This window comes from Gymnoscopelus braueri (assembly GCF_963280865.1).
Source record: "Gymnoscopelus braueri genome assembly, chromosome: 10".
NCBI classification, from domain to species: Eukaryota; Metazoa; Chordata; class Actinopteri; order Myctophiformes; family Myctophidae; genus Gymnoscopelus; species Gymnoscopelus braueri.
This window is the reverse complement of record NC_137611.1, coordinates 27332407-27344809: the sequence shown is the minus strand read 5'-3', so window position 1 is coordinate 27344809 and position 12403 is coordinate 27332407. Positions and strand designations below refer to the sequence as shown.

At 40.6% G+C, this 12403-nt stretch overlaps 1 protein-coding gene and 1 long non-coding RNA gene across 3 annotated transcripts in view; one reads left to right on the top strand and one right to left on the bottom strand.

The window, feature by feature from the left end:
* The window catches only part of ripk1l (receptor (TNFRSF)-interacting serine-threonine kinase 1, like), a 733201-nt gene that overhangs the window by 128882 nt on the left and 591916 nt on the right, over nt 1-12403 (bottom strand). The gene's annotated exons all lie outside the window — the stretch shown is intronic.
* LOC308094354 lies at nt 4991-12356 on the top strand. The gene is made up of 3 exons (XR_013933942.1): nt 4991-5109; nt 11289-11415; nt 12231-12356. It is a non-coding gene; the product is annotated as an uncharacterized lncRNA (long non-coding RNA).

The window sequence follows — 12403 nt, the reverse complement described above, 5'->3', positions numbered from 1 at the left end:
CTGCTGTGTATCATGTGTTTGTTCAGATAGTGGCTAGCCTACTATAGGGTAAGAATTAAGAAGAGTAACTGTGTTTAGGGGTATGTAGAACTTTCTGATTTGAAAGCCTACATGATAATTGACAATAGTTTTTAGTTGCCAATAGAATGAGAATTGGGGACACTTTCAGTGGTGCACAAAAACCTGCAGTACTCTTTTATATTTGTTTAATTATTATATTACTGTTGTATTTTTCTGGCCGTAATAATGCAAAATGTAAAAAATGGCGCATAGGCCTATAGCTGGCCAGTGGTCCCAAAACGATGACTTTGTTTTATGACGCAACACCCACTTATACCTCTAGATGGCGCTAATTGACATGGTTTTAGGATCATTCAAGTGGCCAATCTGGAGTGAGGTAAGGTTTGGAGAAAGGCCGCACAGTGAACACATTAGCATGGAAGACAAGAACCCGCTTTAATGATGTTTGTTGTGACACATATTAATATAATGAAGCAAAAAAGGTAAAATATATAAGATATTTAAGTCTTAAACACAGTTAAACAACGTAACTGGCATATTTGCCTTTGTGTTGTGAAGATTGCTGTATGACATGGAATAGTCCATGGAATAGTTCAGGGAGTGTTGGAATGTTTGAGCCGTAAATAATTAAACAAGTCATTCTTTCAGACAAATGAAACAAGCCGATATACAGAATGCCAACTGTCATCATCATGCACAATGAAGGTAGGTAGCCTACAGTAAATTTACAGTGGTTCTCAACCTGTCGGTCGGGAGCCCCAGGGGGGTCGCCACATGATTTAAAAAAAAAAGACTTTTAAGACCTTTTTAATACCTAGGTAAAAACAAATATTAAACGAAAAAATTGCATTATTGCATCGAAGGTAATCAACAAACTATACTATAAAAACTGGTCAAACATTCCAAATTGTCAAATAATATAAGAAAGAGGCACCATTTTTGAAAATATCCGAGCTTGTAGATCGGCTATTTTCACAATATCTGTGGAATCAGGGTGGGGGGATCCCCAGTTCAAATATGATTGTTTTGGGGGGTCGCGGGTGGGCAGTGGGCACCTGAGAAGTCTGAGCACCATAGCCTTGGATCGAGACTATCTAGACATTTGCATATCTACATTTTTTTTTCATGTATAGAAAAGGCCCGGACTGCTGACGTAGCGGTCCGGGCACGACCCTATTCTGGGCACCCTTACCCATTATCCCTAAACTTCTTTGCAATGTTTTACTATTTTGAAAAACATTTTCAAATAGTTAAAAAAGCCAATCTACAAGCTCAAAACGTGTCGATGTAGATCTGCTAGTTGAACTATTTGAAAAAAAAAATCAAAATAGTAAAACATGGCATAGAAGTTTAGGGATAATGGGTAAGGCGGCGCCCAGAATAGGGCTATAACACTTAGGGCCCTATTCCAGTTGAAATTTGAACAAACCACTAATTAGGGATTTCGGACTAGGCAAGAGGCGTTTCCCCGCAAAATTTGGTATTCTATGGCACCCCCCTGACCCGCCAAACACCTGAGCTACCCGTTACATTATGCATAGGTGTGGTTTGGGCGTTACAATGATAAAACCAATCACCGTGCCAGAAGCCATTGCCTTTAAGAGAAGACTGCGCTAGCCGTCATCCCCGATCCAATATATGCTCTAGCCTATCTACCTGTCTGCAGTCTCTGCACTGTTGCCTGGTCTGATTATTATAAGCCGCATTGGGCGTGTTTTCCTTCTTTTTTTTTTTTTTATCCAATTTTATATTAATTTGTAGCCTATTGTGTTCACAATAAGCTTGTCATATTAGTCAGATCCGGAATAGTATATGAAAGACATTTAAAATAGTTATATATTGTTACACAGCTGATGCCAAATAATTAATCAACAGGGCAGCGCAACAGTAGGTCAAATCAATCACTGTCTTGTCATGACGCAGCAGCAGAGGGAGCCCCCTTTAAAGTTTAAACCATAACATGACATAAATAATGGATCTTCAGAGCTTTCTTCATGTCTTTTTCACCTCAAAGTAAATGTTGGATTATTTCTTCAAATGATAGCACAGGCAGCGGCCAGTAGAAGGTAACATTGGATGTGATTTCTCCATTGCAAAAATGATTACGGTTATTCTATGAAACATATATTTCATAGAATAACCATAATCATTTTTAAAATGGTTATGGGGCAGTGTATATATTTATATAGCCCTATTTGCTCCAAGCTGTTTTTTAAATACAATATAGACTGTTGGAATAGGGTAGAATGACTCCTGTTCTTAACGAATTACCAAGATTTAATGAGAAATAAGGCTTCTATAAAAAAATTACTGACGGGCTGGGCTGGGTCTAATTTGTCAATTATTAGTCGAGCCGGGCTGAAATATTTAGGGGATATGAAAGCTCTAGTTAGTAGTTTGAAGTGCTCATGTGGCCTTAGTTGCTTCTTTTTGTTTTCATAGACCTGCGGACTGCGGTTGCTTATTTCTCTCCAAGGCTGGCAACACGGCTCATGGTCCAACGCACAAAGCCATTGTAGTGTCTGTGTGCACTTGACGGGTGATTTTATAAACCAGCGGGTGCTTCTAGAATCCACTATCCCCCCTCCCCAAGCCGTACCCATGTGTGTCTGTAGAATTGCAATGTGGGAGATATAGCAACAACACGCCCACGGGCACACCTCCATGCGCAAATAACACACCTCCATGCGCAAATAACGGTGTCGGCATAATGGTGACGGGTAGAGCAGGTGCTAGAATAACCTATTGGGGCGGCGCAGGTCCATTATCCCGATTTAACGGGGAAAAAACTGCCACAGAATAGAGCTGATAGTGTCTTGCTCGGGGACATTTTGACACTTAAGCCCTATTTACAAAAAATGAAAATAGAAGATCTACAAGCTCACAGCGCATCACAGTGAGCTTTAGAGCTGCTATCTTCACTATTATTTATATTGTATTTACATTTCTGAAAAAAAGGAAATTCTTGTAAAGTGTCTACATTTAAATACAGCATGCTTTGATATTAAAAAGAAAATGTACTTTTGAATACTTTCATTTGTGGTTGAGTAATGTTTCACCAGGAGTATTTATACTTTGGCCCACCACTGCCAGTAGAGCCTCATTTTGAAGCATACAGTGATGTCCAATTGTCCAGGACCCTTCATTTGGGCTGTATTCTTGACAAATACCTGAAAGGTGAAAGCATGGCTACAAAGGTGATCAAAAGAGTTAACCAGAGAACCAGATTTATGGGCAGAGTTTCCTCTTTTATCAGCAAGGATGCCCTCAGGACCCTTTCAGGGGCCCTGATCCAGCCCCTCTTTGACTTTGCGTGCACCTCTTGGTACTCCAACATCTCGATGTCACTGAAGACTAAGCTTCAGCTTCAAACCTCCCAAAACAAACTGATTCGGCTACTCCTCGGACTGGGGCCCACCTTTCTCCCACCCATTTTGCCAGCCTAGGCTGGCTCAGGGTAGAAGACAGGGTTAAACAACTAAAAATGGGATTGGTCTTCAAAATTGTAAAGCAAATTTGCCCGATATGTCCCCTATTCCCGCATATCTGAGTAAATACCTCCAAAAAGTTAGCGACACCCACAGTCACAAAACTAGAGGGAGCGTTAACAACGATCTGGTACCACTCACCCATAAAACAAACATGGGCAAATTCTCCTTCTACAGCACTGCCACCCAGGTTTGGAATAGCGTAACCCCATCCCTCAAAAAGTGCAGTTCGCTGGGCTCATTCAAAACAGCCCTGAGTATACCTCCCAAAAAAGGAGGTATACTGTTTTCCCCGTTAGACAGACGACCCCCCCCTTTTTGTACATATAGCTTTATTATTTTTTTTCCCCTGCTTTTTTTATTTATTTTTTGTACATAGTGCTATATTTTTCTGTTTCTGTTCTTGTATTGATATTTGAACTGTGGTGCTACTATATATGACTATGAATTGAATACCAAGGACCTCATTGGAAACAAGACCGCAAGGACTTTTTTGAACAAACCTTTTAGACAAAGTATTTTAAATGTAACTGTTTTACATTTTTGCCTAATAAAATATTCAACCAATCAATCAATCAATGACCTGCTACAACAATATCATGTGCCCAGCAGGACCCTAAGGTCAGCTGTCCAGGGTCTATTGGTCATTTCTCATACCAGGTTGGGCGGCCATAGTTGAATGGTTGGAGAGCCCGCCTGGGAAGCCTAAGGTTCTAAGTGTCCCTGAACAAGACACTTAACCCCTAACTGCTACCCCCTCCGCATTCCCCCACGAGATGAAGAAAGATAATAAAAAAAGAAAAGACCCAGTGAGGCATAGTCGTCTATTAGACCTCCGTCTAAACTGGGTTATAATTGGTCTAAAAGTGAAAGTTTTTTCAAACTTTCACTTTTAGACCAATTATAAACCGGTTTTAGCTTAGCCCTTAGACATATTTTAGACGTCTAATAGCCCCAAAAATGCTCAGTGGGGAAAATGTATGGAATTTCCTCCCACAGGTCTGGAACGAAAAAAGGTCAGCCTCTGTGGAATTTTTTAGAGCCACTTACAAACATTACTGTTTAAACAAGCATTTGTGGAATGTCTTCGATTTTTCGTTTTTTTGTTGTTTTTAAGCTGGAGGAGGTGGAGGAGGAGTTCCCCCACGGGACGAAAAAAGGTCAAAAACTAAAATGTATGGAATGCCCTTCCACAGGTATTGAGAGCTGCAGCCTCTGAACATTTTTAAGAAGGAGGCGTTCCAGTTCCAACAGAGAGAGCAAAGGTGTGGTTTCGTCTTCGTCCAAAAACCGGCCCCTTCCGTCCTACAGTGCATTATCTGCGCAACAGACAAGGCGACGGGCAGGGCAGGACAAAGAGCGCAGTATCTGTCCTCTTCAGACAGAAGAACACCATGCACAACAACACTCTATTACAACTTTTCGGTCATTTTTGAACACTTTCAACGCGGAAAATAATGAGGAGGAGTAACTCGCGGCCGGACCTGGCCAGCGCCAGCTTCAGAACGAACGACGGTCCTCCTGTGTTCCTCAGTGGGAACGGATTCAACGAGTGCGGAGGAGAGGGAGGACACACCACTGGAGGAGATGGAGGTGCAAGGTATGTATGCACCTGAGGAGCCTGCGAGGCAGGTGGATCGTATTTGTATAGAGGCTATTATAGGCCAATATACCTATAAATATCAGTGGTGGTAAAACTACTCTTATTTTTTACTTAAGTAAAAGTATCATGAAATACTCTGTTACAAGTAAAAGTCCAGAAAAAAAATGTACTTGAAAAGTAAATAATTTGGATCATCACAACAGTAATAATAATAATAATAGCTTGAATTTATACAGCTCCTTTCATAAACCCAAGGACGCTTTACATCAGAACAATGAACAACTAACAGATAAAATGAAAACAAACAACAAACAACTATATGCCATAAGCCTGAGAGAATAGGTGTCTTTTCAAGGCAGCTTTAAAAGAGTCCAGTGTTGGAGCATGGCGAATCCCTATTGGGATGGAGTTCCACAGGGTGGGGGCTGCCACACTGAAGGCTCTGTCCCCGAAAGGTAATAAACTCTCATGTAGATACTGTGCTCACACCCTATTTATCATCCTCCCATCACTCATAATAAAATAGTCATTCATATTAACTGACGTTGGTTACTCTTACACGGTCAGGTCAGGGGCAAATGACCGATCATTCATATCAACTGCTAATTTAGCCTATATGTTCTCCCAGTAGATATTTGTTATAACAATATTTTTTGTTTTGTTCAAACAAACAAACAAACAAACAGACTTAACAAACTGTAGGCTTTATGAATAGTCCTATGCAGTGGCTCTCAAACCATTTAATTTCAAGGAAAAGAGTCATTGAAGTTCTTGAAAGACCTATTTACTGACCTGAAGGGTCAATTTGCCCCCCCCCCCCTTCAAGGAAACCTGAGAGTCCTTGGACCCCACTTTGAGAACCACTGACCTATATTAGCCTTGGATCAAGACTATCATAGATGTATTTGATCGATTTTGACATTTGTATATAGATACGAAAGTAAAAGTCAGACTCAATAAAATACACCTATGATATTCTTGATCCAAGTCTAGGCTTATATTTTGTCCTTCACTTAATAATGTCGGGTAAAGTTACATTTTAATTATTTATTTTTTCCCAATTAAGAACAAGTTTTCTTTAATGTGATTAGACTGTGCTTATTTGTTTTCCTCTGTTATGTGCTGTTACAATCCTTTGGTCTAGGGGAAATTAAGGATTGTCACATACGGGTTGTAAAGTGAAGTCTGGCTTTTATTGACCATTTATTTTATTGTTAGAATTGCATGATTTGACAATGAATGAATTATTTTATGACATGATTTTCAACACTTGATTTTAAACATGATTTTAAACCTTAACAGAAGACATGATATATGGGGCAACTCAATAAATAATCAAAATCAATCTGAACTAAATAAAGTTTCAGAAACTAAAAGAGTCTAATCTAACAAACATAAAAATAAAGATTACAGAGTGAGTTCTTCTCTAACCTAACTGCACTAAATTGATCTGTCCCAAAATGTACTGGTACAAAAAGCTGGCACCCATACACCATTATTAACCAGCAAAGGAAGAATCCAAACTGGTAACAATCTTAACCATCAATGTACCTTCAGAACTACTGGCACCAGCAGGCCTAATGAAGGTTTTACTGAACATAACTAAAGTTAACACATGACATCAACAGCACAAACAATATGGCAGAAGAGCAGCGGACAGCACTACAACAAGTACTGCCAAAATCCTCAGGTGTTTGGTGTCATTAAGTAGCCAACCCCAACCAATCACTGGAAGGGCTGATGATTGGCATCCAGCACTCGGCAGATAGGCAGCAGATGGAAGTAACCACACCCACCCTGACACAACCACACACACACACACACACTCTAATGGCACTCTTAGTCTGTGAGCCAGGGGGGTTGGTCATTACCATCTGAGGTGATTAATGCTCATAGTGATTTTTGTCAAGGTATGCATGTCTAGAGTTAGAAAATATGTGATAGCCTTGCACCAATGGTAGCTTTATGGGTGCTATCATGCATTTTATGTTATAACACTAGGCGAAAATTACATGGGTCAATATATGAAAACATACTATTAACCCCCCCCAAAAAAATATACAAAAGGTTTTTCAATTGATTCTGGTACGTCTAGGCATGCTTAAGAACATACAAAAAAATCTAGGAAATTATATTTCTCGTAAAGCCATCATTTTCAAGATGGCGTCCAATATGACTGCCAGGAGCTTAAATGGCTTTATGATACTGTTCAACCTAGAAAGGTGGTTTTGGTGTCTAAAACTAGGTCTTAGGGTTCAAGAAATATGGCTGAATCAGTGAAATTACCATCAGTTAATTTTGTATTGCCAAATCAAAGATGGTGTCCATCCCATGGTGATGTTCCATTGTACTAAATTATGTTAAAAACAACAAAATATTGCAGTTGTGTGAGGGAATCTGTGAACTTCGTGAACGTGATTCATATGGGGACCTGGGGGGGGGGGGCATTCATAGGTGTAGAATCTATTTCTAATGTTATATTTTGACTTGCTGGTCAGTCTTTGGCCTATGTGCTAAAGGTCAGGTCAAGGTCTCTCTCACACCTTATCGTCCAACCAGGTGTCCAAGCAGGCAGCAGATATGGTCACTGGTTGACATGTACAGCAGGCCCTATTCACCTCACAATTGACATGGAGCCGTTTGTTGACACCTTGCAGGTATATAAGCATCTTATATTCTTCAGCTGCATTGCAAAACTGATGCAAGGTTCAGCACTGGAAGTGGAAATGCATGTGGTTGCAGAACATGACAGGCAAGTTCAGTGGTCAGTCCTGAGTGTATCAGCAGCACTCTGAAGTGGTTTCTATCAACTTGGCCAAAGACATTTGAACAGATACAGCAGTAGCCTACCTGGACACTGCACATCTCCATCCTACTGGCTGACAGTGGGTAGACAACTTCTTCCTACACTTCACATCCACCAGTTTGAATGCGCAGGTAGACACATTGACATTAACTTCACCTTTTCTCTCATGAAGCACATGACTGAAGCACTTCTTCCATGCTGGCCATGTGCAGTGTGCTTGATATCTAACCCAGTGCCTGCTGAAGATGCATGTGCTCCATGCCATAGCATAGAGGCTAAGCTAGACCTTGTCTGTCGGCACCATGATGGATTCTGGATCACTGTCTCTGCTGACCAGTCTGGGGAGCAGACTGCCATAACGATCAGGAAAGATGCTGTCATGATGCATGTGAGTGGAGTGGACTGAAGCCTTCCCCAAAATGTGCAGAAACAGAGGGAGAGTTGAAGCACTGGTGTGTCTTGGTCATAAAATATTGGGGTGTAGGATTCCTCACACACAGAAAGATCATCTCTTCAATCCCATCCTTGGCTAATTTGCCCCCATGCTGTTGTGAATAGTAATGTCCTTTACCCACATGAGATGTCATCATGAAGAGTAAGAACATTAAGCAGAAGCCGTTGAGCATGTTGTACACCTTCAGTGCTGACGATAGATACTGCATTTAGTCATGATGAGGCAGACATCACCATGAGTTCCTATATCCCTGATGCAGCCAGGCAAACAAATAACATCAGGAATGGATTCTACATATGAAAACCCTAAAAAAGAGGTATTAAACAGAGGTATTCTAAGACAAGCGGATTAAAAGTAAAAAATTGCCAGGCGTGTGTTTAGTGGCCATTTTGGATATTTTCTTACCCATTGCACTATATTCTGTTTATTGAATTTCATAATACATTTCCTTAGAATCTATGTATGTAAACATGGTTTTAAATCTATAGGTAATTTACAAAGGAACCCTTTGTGTTCCATCTTTCATTAAAACCAAAGTACATCTTATGTCACATATAGTCACTATGTTGTCACTGCCTGTAACAGAAAAATATTCTAGATATGCAAATTTTAACAACCTTTCTGGACAATATATAGTCTGAGCTTTATCCCAAACATTTTTCAGAGAGAGAGGGTCAATAATAAGAGAGAACCATCAGTTTGAAGTAGAATGCTTCATTCGGATTTTGAAAACTGTGTTTTGGCTTGTGGTTATAAAAGGAGTGATAACACACAGATAGCTACCACCGATGCAAGGCTATCACATTTTTCCTAGCTCTAGGGGTGTATACCTACCCAAAAATCACTATGAGAATTAATCACCCCAGATGGTAATGATGACCCCATTTTTGGGGTCCTGGCTCACGGACTATCTGACACTCTTCCACAGACACAGACACACTACTGACACATGTAACCTGTGCAGTATGTACAATATCCAGAACAAAGCTGCGGTCCTGCAGTCCAGATGCAATGAGTACCTGCAGGGAGTGCAACTCCTTCTGCATAATGTAAGTATGTCACGCACACGCACGCACGCACACACGCACGCACGCACACACACACACACACACACACACACACACACACACACACACACACACACACACACACACACACACACACACACACACACACACACACACACACACATGCAGTCACATACAGAATGATATAGCTAAAGTCCACCTGAGTATAATTTGAGTGATGTACACTGTCTTCTAATTGTTGAAAGGGATACTGACAATAACAATAATAATAGCTGATTACTGCATTATTACCACAAATGCAACATCATCATCATGAGCTTTGATGTAGTAGTTGTCTATTTAAACGCTAATACTACTGATGATGACTTGCAACCCAACAAATATTGTTTATTGTCAATACAAAAATGAAAATTTGCTATTCTAGGGGGGTCCATACATGGAGGTAATCAAGTTCATGAGGTTAGCTACAGAGAGCCTGGAGCAGCTGAAGAGATGTGCAAATGAGCTGGACAGTATGCGTGTACCCCACGACCTCAGTAGAAGGTAAATAACAGAGAGTGTTCTATGTGTGTGTGTGTGTGTGTGTGTGTGTGTGTGTGTGTGTGTGTGTGTGTGTGTGTGTGTGTGTGTGTGTGTGTGTGTGTGTGTGTGTGTGTGTGTGTGTGTGTGTGTGTGTGCGCCTGTCTGTGCAGGTGGTTGTGCAGAAATGGATGCATTTTAATTATTGGGTTATAGGACAGGGGCCTACTGGTGGGCTGAGAGGATATTGCAAGTGGGCACCCAAATAATTGGCAAAACACTACGATTTTAATGATAATATAACATTGATAAAAATTGGAAACTTAGGAACTTGATCCAAAACACAATCTCTTTCGAGATTTGTGCATCCAGAAAAGGTTTGGAACCACTGGGTTAGGGTTATTTAGATCAGTGATTCTCTACCTTTTTAATTTCAAGAACCCAAAGTTTGATATGCATTAGTCTACAGATGCCCATCTGATAACCCTTTATCTCTGGGAGTGTGCACAGATCAAAGACACAAAATCTTCCCACCCGAACACTGTCTTCACTTGCTCAATTATTGCTCAATCGTTTTATTGAGTCAATAAAACGATGGAGCAATTGAGAAAGTGAAGACAGTGTTTTTCCAGGCCCCTGCCTGGATCCCCCTCAAGGACCCCTGGTTGTCCCCAGACCTCATGTTGAGAACCGGTGTTCTAGATGTTTGGACTGTTGAATAGTGTGGGTGCACACTTGTCCCCTACTCATAGATTATCATCCCAAATGTCATGTTATTTTTAGATTTCCCACAAACTAATAATATCTATGAAGTAATATCTATTTGTCAACATGAACATGTGCGCCTGTCAGCAGATTGTAACATGGTAAATCTGCAACAGTAGAAATAAATGCATAGAATAGATGTTTTGTGTCAAACACGGAAGAGGAAGTATAATCAATCTATGGAGAACTCCATGATGTGTGTGTTCAATATGAAGATACAGTATGTCAGTTGTGGTATCCAAGCATCATCAGGCCCTCCAGCAAAGTAGAGGGCTGTGAACTCAGAAGTAGGGCAGTTATAACCCAATAATAATGATATACTTTAATAATGATAACAATATACTTTCTATAGTATCTATGACTGTAAGAGGGGTGCAACAGTTAATCTAACTAATCAATTTAATCGATTATAAGAAATAATCGATTTTAATCAAATAATAAAACAATTGATATAGTTGATATACATTAAAAAATATATATTATCCAAAAAACTTGTTTCTTGATTATTCGATTAATCGTAAAAGTAATCGATAGAATAATCGCTAAGAAAATTATTGATAATTTCAGCCCCATTCACTACTTTAATTTTGTTTAAACACCTCAGCATTGAACAGTTCCATCAGCAACTCGCTCGCATGCAGAGGGGCTGGGGCAAAGGAAGTGGGGACTTGGACGTCGTGGATGGCGGAAGAAGCTTTACTGACGCCATGGCATGGATTACTCAACAGAAGGTGAGGCCTTTGCATTTGGCACCATGCTACGACACGACAGCATCACCCGTCAAGGTTATTAGAGAGAATGCAAGACTGCCCAGGAACTCCCCCATAAAACTGTGATTCCATTCCCTGCAGCTCTCCCCTGTTTGACAGCTCTAAGTGGTTTTGTGAGTGTGTGTGTGTGTGTGTGTGTGTGTGTGTGTGTGTGTGTGTGTGTGTGTGTGTGTGTCTGTGTGTATGTGTGTGTGTGTGTTTATTAGGGATGCAACGGTTCAATTAACCCACAGTTTCTGTTTGGTTTCAGTACAGATTGGAAAAATAAAACAAAATATTGTAAATGTTTCCTAAATTCAAGCAAACAATATATATTAAAAAAGATATATATGTGTGTTAACTGGCTGAGACACACCGGTAGCTTACCGGTTAGGTTAGTGTGTCGAGTGGTTGTGTTGCATGGCCTAATTTTCCTTTGCCTCACTGTGCTTTCTAAATTAGTCAAAAGAAGTATCTTCGCTTCCACCCATAGCACAGTGTCACAAGCAAGGACCAATATATATATGTATATGTATGTGTTACTATACTGTATATACTACATACAGTATACTTACGGTGTGTGTGTGTATGTGTGTGTGTGTGTGTGTGTGTGTGTGTGTGTGTGTGTGTGTGTGTATGTATGTATGTATGTGTGTGTGTGTGTGTGTGTGTGTGTGTGTGTGTGTGTGTGTGTGTGTGTGTGTGTGTGCGTGTGTGCGTGTGCGTGTGTGTGTGTGTGTGTGTGTGTGTGTGTGTGTTCTTTCTTATAATAACCCAATAAGCTGTGTCCCATATAGCGCCTGATTGAGACATCACCATGGGGTGAAGACGCAGCCACCATTGAGCAGCAGATACTGAGCCACAGCAAGTACCACAGTACCCTGCAGAGGAGTCCAGAGGTGGACCGTGCCAGGGATGAAGTGGTGAGGGGCCGCCCTGCATCTCTTTGCACGCTTTAGAGTTCATTTAA